This window comes from Prosopis cineraria, unplaced genomic scaffold (genome assembly GCF_029017545.1).
Source record: "Prosopis cineraria cultivar Desert tree isolate PC_DT_omini unplaced genomic scaffold, ASM2901754v1 PC6, whole genome shotgun sequence".
Taxonomy (NCBI): domain Eukaryota; kingdom Viridiplantae; phylum Streptophyta; class Magnoliopsida; order Fabales; family Fabaceae; genus Prosopis; species Prosopis cineraria.
In genome coordinates, this window is record NW_026555337.1 from 21782554 (window position 1) to 21794482 (window position 11929).

General features: G+C 29.9%; 1 long non-coding RNA gene across 1 annotated transcript; it reads left to right on the plus strand.

Annotated features, from left to right (window-relative positions):
- The first annotated feature begins 4346 nt into the window (after nt 1-4346).
- Nucleotides 4347-6767, plus strand: LOC129314490 (uncharacterized). The gene is made up of 2 exons (XR_008594128.1): nt 4347-4559; nt 5757-6767. It is a non-coding gene; the product is annotated as an uncharacterized LOC129314490 (long non-coding RNA).
- Nucleotides 6768-11929: the final 5162 nt, after the last annotated feature.

Genomic DNA, 11929 nt, shown 5'->3' on the forward strand with positions numbered 1-11929 from the left:
TTTACTGAAAATATATTTGGAACGCCACCCACTCACCTGAGAGTTTTCAAGAATTCTAAAATTTGACTCCTTTAAGTTCTCACATACGTCAATGATTCTCCAAATAATCTAACACATAATCCAACAATCCTCTTGTTATTATGAATTTTCTCTCTTATAATAAACAAGCAAAATTAACATTCAAAATCTTTGATAATCCTTTAAATTTCTCATTAACCCCTTAATTTTTACTAAACCCTTTAACAACTTTTATCAAGTTATCAACAACACTAGGCAACATTCAACCATAACCATTAACACAACTCTTATTCTGAGCTTAACAAAATCCTAATTATCATTTACTCTAATAATTTCCTTCAGGTGCTACATGGTTCCAATTAGTAACTCAACTTGTATGTAAAGACATATATTTCATCAAGTAGCATTTATAATTCCACTAGGTCCTATTATGAAAAATATTAGTCATATTTCCACCAAATCCTATGTTCAAATATCTTAAAACATAATATAAACTAAATCACATGCAACTTCATACTTTCACAATACATCGACAATTAATTTGTAAGCAATAATTAAGATGGTACTGTTTTCATTTGAGTTTCAACTATACTTGAGTCAATTAAACTATTTGACAAATTTTAATTCATCCTTATGCCTCCTTGTAACCCATTCTCAATCATAAATTATAATAAATTATATAAACTATTCTTATACTTTCTTTAAACTTAATAAAGTATTATACAAACATTCAATGTAATCCTTGCTCCTAATTTGGTATTTTTTTATATTTCAATCAATAGATCAAGACATTTCTCAACATATACTTCTCCAAGTTATATTATATCAATTTAGCAACATTATTTCCGTAAATTTTTTTCTTTTAAACATTTCTACAAATATCTTAAATGCATCCAAATTAAGCTCATAATAGTCATCCAACCATTTAATCAACCTCCAACATTGTTTCTATTACCAACATTCAGCTTGTCATTAACCAAAATCATGCACAGTATCAACCGAAATTACAACTCAGATTAAAAAAAAAAATTTATGGCAACAACTCAAAGAAATAGGGACGCATTTCTTCGGTCAGGGAAAGAAGGAGGATTCATGTTGGAATTGAAACCGAAGGAGAAGAAGGAAGAATCAATGTTTTACCTCCACTAAAGTTCAGTGGAGCTACCACCCTTCGGCTTACGAACCAGACTGAAGAAGAAAAGGGCAGTTTCAATCCAACGGGCTGCTCAACGAGGAGGAGAAACAAAAATTATAGACCAAAAAGAAGGAAAAAAAAAAAAGAATGATTTGAGCTTGCTATGCACACACACGGACTTCCAGCTATTAAACGAAACGAAATAGAAAGGTTGAACACACACCCACACAGACCTGAAACAGCAGAGAACAACGACAGCAGAACGAACGTCTTCACCATTTCCAGCGGCCAACCACAACAGCGGAGAATCCAACAGTAGCGAAGGGGCACATGTTGACAGCAAGCAAAGGAAAGCAACGAGAGAAGCCAGAGGATAGGACCGACGATGAAGAACCAGAGGAAAGTAATGGCGGTAAAGAGAAAGATGGGGATGCTCTGCTTTTCCTTCGTGTGAAGAAATAAAATCTGATCCAAAAAAGTATTTGGAAAAATTACAAGAAAGGCCCAAGAAAAAATTACAAGAAAGGCACAGAATCTCCTGTAATAAATAATAATAAAAAATAAAATAAAACCAAATTTTCGCTTGGTAAATTCAAATTTTAGATCTTCAAAAAAGTTACTAGCATAAGTTTCTACGAATCACCACCCTTATATAAATCTAACTTAAATAAAATTTTAATTAGAAGAGAAAATTAATTTAACTTAATTTAAAATTCAGGGTCATTATAGTTTAAAATTTTAGCAATTTTATAATTATATATATATATTAGAGATTTTTTTTTGAGTAGTAGGGATTATTTGTTGATATTTTTCTTAATATCTATTTGATTACGGCTTATGGAATGTTAGTTTATCTCATATTCTGTGCCAGTCATATCTTTAGTATTGGAGTATGACATTAAATATTGGACAATTTGTTATTTAAATTTCTTTATCTTTTGAAATTATAAAGTGATGGTGAAGAATAATTACATTATGGCATGGGCTTGTATTTTTCTTTATGAAGTATACTTTTAATATTGATGAAATTATTTTTATTAGCTTTGATAATTTTGGCTACTCAATAAATGCAACCAAGAAAATTAGATATGAAACTTTATTTTGGCAAGTTTTGGTGCTTAAAACTATTCATGCGAGGTTGATTTTGAGCATGGAAATTGTATTTTAATAGTGATAATTTTCTTGCATGCTTAAAAATGGATTTGGAGGGAACTTTATATAGAATACTAGTTGCTGACTGTATTTCCATTAACCCTTAGTGTGCCAAGGTTAATGACTAGTTAGTTTTGTTTTTGTAAGCTTTGTTCTCATATTTGTTATTCATGGATGTAACACTTGCATTTGTTTTTGTGGCTTTAAACCGTGTTTGGTTAATATTACTCTTGTGGACTATGTGCCTACGTTTGTTTTGTAAGTCAGGTCGCATTTGGTTACTTACCTTTATGGATTATGTGTTCACATTTGTCTTTGTGGAATAAGCTGTGTTTGGTCATTTATCTTCATAGATTGTGTGTCCACATTTGTGAATTGTTCTAATAAATTCCCAAAAATATGAATTTTTAATTAATTGATGATTTCATGCTCTAATAGTTTTTAATTAGTAAGTGTTATTATTTTTATTTATTTATTGAACATATTTAATTTGTCAATATTACATGTTAAAGCTGCTACTTCATTAAAGATCTAAAGGTTCATGATATTAAAACTGTATAGAATTTTTTATTCTAAGTTTACTATTTTATTATATTAAATCACTTTATCTTTAATTTTCATAACTGTCGTAAATTATTCATTTTAATCCTACAAATTTTATGGTTAGGACGTTATTCATTAAAAACTTTTTAGTTTGGTGTTAGATAGTGCAGCTGACATAATACATCTTGCTGACTACTGAGGGACTTTTTGCTGCGCTAGATGGAGATTTGTTTCATAAATATCTCCTTTTGATATAATTATGAAATTTATGCATTATGTCTTGAAAATATGATTAGGTGCTCCACATAGACTATAGTTAGGGTCCTTAATTTTGTTGTAGTTTTTGACTATTAGCTAGAAAGAATAGAGTTAGATCTAGTAGAAGAGGCTAGTCTCTCATAATATAGCTAGCGAACCAATATTGGAATCTCCATTGGGAAATGTTCACACATTTTGTACCTAATAGTGCCTTGAATAAGATTGCCTCTAATAAGAGTATATATATGAGCAATAAAAAGATAAAACTTGGAAAAAAAATTAAATATATTATAAATATTATGTTATGGATGTCCATAACTCATAGCTCTTATGATTCCTTTATCCTTAATGTCCTCATGAATGGCATAGAAGGAGTTTTTTAGTATTAATAACTTATAACCTTCAAAGGCTTATGCCTCATTATATCTTTGTAACATTAGGATAGAACTTGAATGGTTAAAGGCCTATAAATAGAGGTCATGTCCAAAGCGTATGAACACTAGTGAACAAGAATTCTCCTCCATTGTTTTCTCTCCATTTCTTGTATTGTCTTGTCCTTTTCTACTCTTCATATTAACTATATTTTGCAACATGTTATTAGCACCAATTGGCTCTAAAAATAAGGTATGAGCTTTTAGTTAGATTAATGTGTTCTTATATATATATATATATATATATATAATTATATTTTATATTCTTGTTTTATTAACATTCATGCTTATGTTGTTCTTATATTTTATTGTTTTATTTTTCTATTATTTCATTTTTCTTAGTTATAAAGTAATTTTAAATTTCTCCATTTTATTCATTTGAAAATAATCATATGATTAGTGATTTAATTTAATCAAGTCTCATTTACTATCTATTACTTTATTTTTATTATTTGTTGTTATATATTTTATGAAGATTGATATACTTATTTTTCTTTCTTTATATTTATGTATTTGATGTCATGATGATGATGATTATTATTGTAATAACCCAGGAATTTTAAAAAATATATATAATATGTAATAATATGTTTAATAGTAATTATATTAATTCTTAGGACAAATATGGCCAGAAGGAAAATTAGTGTAGTGGAAGCTGTCCAAGTATCCCGCCTCATAAGTTTCAAGTTCGAACCCGATGAGGCTTTTTTTTTTCCATTTTATTTTATGAAATTACCAAACTGCCCTTGTTTCAAATCTGATAAATTCTCAGTCTCTTCTTCTATTTTTCCAGATATGAGAAACAGAGAAGCTTTGATCAGCCATTCCTTCGTCCTCCTCTGCGCGTTCATCTCTTCCCTTTTTTTTAGTTACTGTCGGCACTAATGGGTGCTCGTTACCACCGTGCAACACCAGGTTCTCCGTCGTTCCTCACCTCTGTTGGTCCTCTGTCATTTCTTTTTCTATTTTCACTGTTTGTGTTCGTGTAGTGGGCGGCATAAAAGTTGAATCATTGATCTGAGGTACTACTTATGAGTCTTGTGCTTCTTGGTCTAGTTCGGTTGGTCTTGTTTGTCTTCCTCTTTCATGTATTATGCAAAAATTCTCTCCCCTGTTCTGCTGTAGGTTCGTCTACTCCCTATTTCTTTGTCAATATTAGGGATTTAGGTGAGAAAGCTTGAGCCCTGCTTCTTGTCCTATGCGTGTGAGTGTGGGAATGGATAATTGAAGTTGCAATTTTTTTTTTATTATTTTGCTACTGTCCGTGGCTGTTGAAGGAATGAAAAAAAAGTTGGAATTGAGCTGAAATTTATCTACTGGAAGTATAATTATGATAATTATAGGTCATAATTTTTGTGTTAAATTAAATTTGTTTCAAATGCTTGGTGTTGAAGAATTTGTTAGGGTGAAATTGAAAGAAAATAGCTTAGATGTAAAACTTAATATTGGTGCCTATAAGATGTTTGATAAAATACCCATTAGGAGAGTTTTGTTTGATCATACATTTTTTGAATTTTATTAATTATGGTGAGAAGTATGATTGATTTAAATGCTATATAATTGAGTTTAACTAGAAGGTTGTAAATGAAATTTATTGAATTATTAATTACAATACTGATATAGAAAATTTTTTGGGAGAGGGAATTAAAGAGGAAGAAGTTTCGTTTGAATTAGACAATTAGTACACAAAAAGGTGTTTGAGAAAATGGGTAAAAGAAGCATTGCAAATTTAATTATGGGTATTTGGAAATTGTGCACACAAGGTGGTTGACACAAGGCATAAGAAAACTATGTCTCATTTAATTAGTAATTATGATTAGAGTGATATGAGGTAAATTGGTGGTATGTGATGATATTTTGGAAATCATTAAGATATGAATCTTGAGTTTTGAAATTTTGAATACTTGCAATTGGTTGGAATTGTGTTGGTAGTAGAATAAAGTTTATATAACTATAGGAAGTAAATTGAGGTTTCATTTATGCATATTCTTATAGCTAGGGTGTGAGGAAGAGTAGTACCTTGAGAAGAATTGAGGGAGAAAACCATTGGATTTTGGAATTTAACATGTAAATGAATAGCATTCCAATTAATCTATCAATAAAATTTCTTTTACTGAAATAATATATTTTATGTAGATGATTTTTAATTATTATTATTATTATTATTATTATTATGTTAAGTATTGGGCATTTGTTAATTAATTTATTTGGTTATGCAGATGGAGGATTTCGATTAGATCCACATAAAGGTAGATCACAAAATGGATACGTGTTTACTTGTGGGGTACAGCAATATCTTGGCATTCAACAAAACAAACTTTAGCTGCTACCTCATCAAATCATGCATAAATAATTGCAATTCATGAAACAAGTAGAGAATGTATTTGGCTAAGATCAGTAATCCATCATATCCAAAAGATGTGTGGTTTATTGTTGGAAAAAAAAGGATTCCAACAATATTATTTGAGGATAACACAGCATGCATAGCTCAATTGAAAGGAGGATATATCAAAGGAGATAGAACAAAACATATTTCTCCAAAAAAAAAAATTCACTCATGACCTTTTGAAAAGCGGTGATATAGATGTTCAGCAAATTCACTCATATGACAATCTTGCAAATTTGTTTACTAAGACACTACCAACTTTGACATTATAGAAGTTAGTGTATGGAATTGGAATGCACAAACTCAGAGATATAAAGTGGTGATGTCATCAGGGGGAATGAAGTGATATTTGTTACCAGGGGAGACTACGGGGAGTAAATATTATGTTGTACTCTTTTTTCCTTTCTAAGGTTTTGTCCCACTGAGTTTTTCTAGAAAGGTTTTTAATGAGGCAACATTAGTGAATGTTTAAAAATATTGTGTACTCTTTTTCCTTTATTATGTTTTTATCCCATTGGTTTTTTTCTAGTAAGGTTTTAATGAAGCATACTATTTGTTATGGACATCCAAGGGGGAGTATTATAAATATTATGTTATGGATGTCCATAACTCATAGCCTTTAGAATTCCTTTATCCTTAATGTCCTCATGAATGGCATGGAAGGAAATTCTTAGTCTTAATAACTTATAACCTTCAAAGGTTACATAATGCACCATTATATGCCTTATTATATCTTTGTAACATTAGAATAGGACTTGAATGGTTTAAGGCCTATAAATAGAGGTTGTGTCCAAAGTATATGTATATTAGTGAATAAGAATTCTCCTTCATTGTTTTCCCTCCATTTCTTGTATTGTCTTGTCCTTCTCTACTCTTCATATTAATTATATTCTACAACAAAAGACATAAAGATAAAACTTATTGTCATTATCTATTCTGATAATAAAACACATATCTTGACTAAAGGGAGGTAAATACATGTTTGTTGAGATGATAGAACTATTAATTAATAATATTCTCAAAATACTTTGGTCAAAAAAATTCTCAAATTATGTTTGATTAGCATGTTCAATTAATTATGGTTTCATGACCAAATAATTAATTATCCTTTTCACATTCATCAATTAATTATCATTAATTAATAATTAACTAGGTATGGATTCACCATTACAGACCAAGTTTACAACTCTCTTATATTTGTCACCTTTCTATCATCATCATCATCATTTCAATTCCTGGGACTTGTCATTGATATCAATATGTAAGTGCCACTATATTTGCTTCCAAATGTAATCAAAGTTGATCCATACTATATTGATTGTCCTATTTGCTATTATATTTGAATTTATCTTTAAAACACACTGATGACTAACCCCCAATCTATTTTGTTTTAAGGAAAAAAATCATAAATGGTAGTTATCGTTTTGATAGTGTTTTCATATCAATTCATATACTCATTGCATAAAAAAATTACAAAATGATAGGTCAATGGAATAAAAATAATTTATGTATATTTGTTTTAGTCATTTCATTGACAATGTGGAGGTTCTATGAATTGGGATGTTTTCTTGTTTTTTTTTTTCACACAACTCATTAATATGACCAAAGAGAAAAAGAAGTCATGAATGGTGACAAATTTATATAAAATTTTCCTAGCCAAACAATCCATATACTTATGTTGTTAAAAAACAATACACAATGATGTTGATTCTTTTTTGTTAGAATAATCCGACTATGGCACGCATAATTAATCCCTAACAATTCATAGAATAAATTTCATTTTATAATCAATGAGTGTTGTATTTCTAAGTCAAGTAAACTCATATGTGATTGGCATAGAGAAAGTGGGGCAGTAATATGTGGTCTTTGTATCTTCTCCAACAAGTTGATAAGTGCGCCAATATCTTCTCCAATATCAATATCATTTCATTCATATAATGTTTATTAACCTAACTCCATCCACTTTCTTTGGTGACATCATAGCAAAGCCCATTTATTGTTTGTCGAATCAAAGGCTCTCATAATAACAATAAATGAAATCATATGTGTTTGACCAGTTGGATTGTTCCAGACATAGTGTTGATCAAAATAATAACATGAGAGTTGTAAGTTGTAAAACAACTTTTTATGTATAGAAAACGATGGGAAAAAAATTAATTATGTTTGTATGATAAAATAAAAAACAGAATAAAAAACATATAAAAACAATTCTTTAATGTAAACAGAGGAAAATAAAATTATATTTAACTTCGTATTAATATAAATGCATAAGAAAATTAAGAGCAATTTCAACAATTCAATTTGTTACTCTCCTAATATTATATGATGAGAACATATATATACATACACATTCTTGAGGCTATGATGGAAAGGCATGGAACATAATATACATGGTAAAAGATTCCTTGACCAATTCCATTTTCAATAGACTGACAAATGTGATGGAAGGGTATTTCAAGTGATTAAAATTTTGAAGTAAGATTATCTATGCCTTTTGCTTTAAAGGTAGTTTGCAAGTTATTTTTTAACAAGTTACAAGAAAAATCCACATGTCGACCGCGGCATATGAACTTATATTCTTATGGAAAATGGATTAACTCCTTACTAGTTGGATCATCTTAATTTGTTGACGTCGATCACCTACTAGAGAAGGACAGAATTGATGTTTGTGCTGTTGGCTAATTTTTATTTTTTTTAAATGTTTTGCTGTTGTCTGATTTTGTTTGTTTCGAACTTACTATTTCGGGACTTGTGTTTATGGTCCATCAATATGAATGGTTATCTCTTTGGCAAAACAAATGAGAGCCAACATGTTATTTCTCCTTTCCAAGTCATCCATCTTTTGTCATCTTGGGTCATTCTTCAATTCTTTTACTACAATTTTTTCTTAATTTCATTAATAATCTAAATATGCATTTATTTTGAGCCAATATAATAAAAAAATTGAGGTTTTTAAATTCTCTAAGTTGTAAGTGATCATGAAATTTTTTTAAAAAAGGACCATAAAATCTCTCCTCCAAATGTCTTAAAAATTTTATAAAAAAGACCATAATGTTTTTTGTTTTTAGTTCAATTCACATAAAGAAATACAAATTTTGGGAAAAAAAAGACCATAATGGTTGTCTTATTTTTCTATCCCAATGCATAATTTCAAAGTCTAAGTCAATTCATATGCCTAGAGAAAATGGAACAATAATAGTGCATGGAGGAATAAAAATAATTTTATGTTATGTTTGGATTCATTTGAATTTGGATTTGGATTTAAATTTGAGCCAAATTCACTGTTTGGATCCATGGGAATTTGTGAATTTGGATTTGGTCCAAATCTAAATCCATACTTAAATATAATTCCTTTGCATCTCAAATTCCTTTTACATATTAGGAATTTCAATTTTAATTCACTTTCAATCACCCTTCGCTGCAACTCGATGCCAATCTGCCGCTGCCATCATACCAGTATTAGTCCGCTATGGTTGTCTAATGCCATTCTACCATATTTGACTGGCATTGGTTCACTGTCATTGCTGCTGTCCGGGATTGCTCTGTGATCATCATCTATGATCTGTCCACCTTCATCATCTAGCACCACATGTTGTTGTTAATCAGTAATGGTCTGGTTTCATCATCTAGGACCAATCTGCAGCCCTCGAATTGCTATCATTGTCCAGTGCTAATTGTTAGAGTTGTTCAAGGCCAACCTGCCACTATTGTCTAGGACTTGTTCATTTCCATAGCCTAAGATTGGACTATTGCTGTTGACAAGCACTGGACTGTCTATGCCAAATGTGACCAAACCTCCACCAATTAGACCAAACACTGATAGTGATCAAGACCCATCCCGTCTATCATTTGGACCTAAACCATCAATGCTTATTAGGACTAGACTGCCGTTGATGATTAGGCCAAAGTGTTGGTGCCACCACAACTAGACAACAACCATGGATCAGGACCAGACCACTTTGTGCCAATCGGGATCGGATTGCCAACTTCAACTAGGATTGGATTGTTGGCACCAACAGGGTCTAGATTACTAACTTCTATTGAGACTGGATCGTTGATGCCAACTTTGATTGGACTACTGGCACTGACTGAGGATGATTGGGACTAGACTAATAATGCCAACTAGGACCTAACACACTAGCACTGACTGGGCCTAGACCATTGGCATTGATTAGACTGTTGACTTTGACCTAGACTAAACCACCAACATTGATCGGTACCAATCTATTGCTGTCGATTGAGAGTGGACTACTAATTTTTTTTGGGGTTTGAACAGTTAGTGTCGACTGAGATTGGGCTACCACCTTTGATTGAGATTGGACTGTCAACTTTCACATTATATTCAAACAAACAATTTTAATATTATTATTTGAAATTTATGAAAATTATGTGTAGGTCCTATAGTGTAGATTTATTTACAAATAAGTCTCGTGAAATTTGAAAACCATAACTAGGTCCTTTAGGACTGAAGTGTAATTTGAAATTATACTACAAAAACAATAATACCTCCATTAAACATACATTACATCAATCAATTAATTAATTTATAACTACCTTATCAGTAATTTACAACTATAATTTTAATTTTTTACAAATGTAACTTCACATGTCCAATAGTTCAACAATCACGCATTACTAATAAATTTTAATATTAATTGTTTACAACTACTTTATTAGTAATTTACAACTATAACTTTAACTTTTTACAACTGTAATTTCATGTATTCAATAGTTAAACTAATCAGTTTAATTTAATTATTACATATATGAAATTAAAGTTGTAAAAAGTTAAAGTTATATTTGTAATTTATTGATAAAATAGTTGTAAATTATTTTATTGATGTAATGCACATATATTTAATAGTGCATTATTGTTTTTTTATCCAAATTTTAAATTACATTCAAGTTCCAAAGGATCTAGTTGTGGTTTTTGAATTTTGTGAGACTTATTTGTAAATAAGTCAACTCCACGGGACCTATGTGTAATTTTTTCTTGAAATTTTTTATGTCATCCAATGAATTTAAAATCTATGAATTTCAAATGTGAGATTTTAAATCTAAATTTTCATCCGAAACCTACCCATCCAAGCGCAATGTAAGTATATTTAAGGTATTCCATTCTAAAAATTAAGACCGCGTAAAGAAAATGGCATAATAATAGAATTCTTGACTCCTACCAACCCATTATTGAAGTCAACAAGAAAAGAAGTTATTAATGGTGACAATCTATCTTGTTAGTTGGCGTTCATATTTTTCTTTGGTCAAGCCGGCTCAACTATGTACTTATATCTTGGAAAAAAATGACACAATAATGGATAATTTGTTTTTAGTTATCTAAAGCAATAGATTGAATGTTAGGAATTGAATGGTCGATACATTATTTTTGTTGAGTTCAAATTTTTAAAATATGATTTTATAAATTGAGTAAAGCAAGTGTTATTTAAAAATAGCCATCATTGAAATAATAATAATTTTTTCAAATTCTAGTGCATATATTAAGTAGTACAAACACTTTATTCTATGCTTACCATCTAAGGTATCCTAGGGTGATTAATTTGTACTATCAAGTCTAATATGATAGTAAAGATTTTCATTTAATTCCTTGGATATTTCTATTTCTTTAACTTGTTGGCTTGTGGAAGCAATTTGTAACCAATACTTATGATTGTATTTCAACAAGTTAATAAATACACTAATATAATTAATACCCCATCATGTCCCTATTATACGGCACCTTGAAAGAGTATTCTTTGATCCTTAATATAAGGAATATGGAGGCTTATTTATTATCATTTTTTTATTTTACCCCTATTGTAAATTTAATTTTATGACATATCATGCATTGTATTCCTCTCCATTTTTAATAGGGGTGAATTTGAAAATTTTTTCTTTTTAAGACATATTTAATGAGTTAAGTGTCTTTTTTTTTTTTTGCTCCCATGAAGTAGTTAAAAACACTTTATAATAGGAACTAGATAGAATATATATTTTAAAGCTCACACAAGG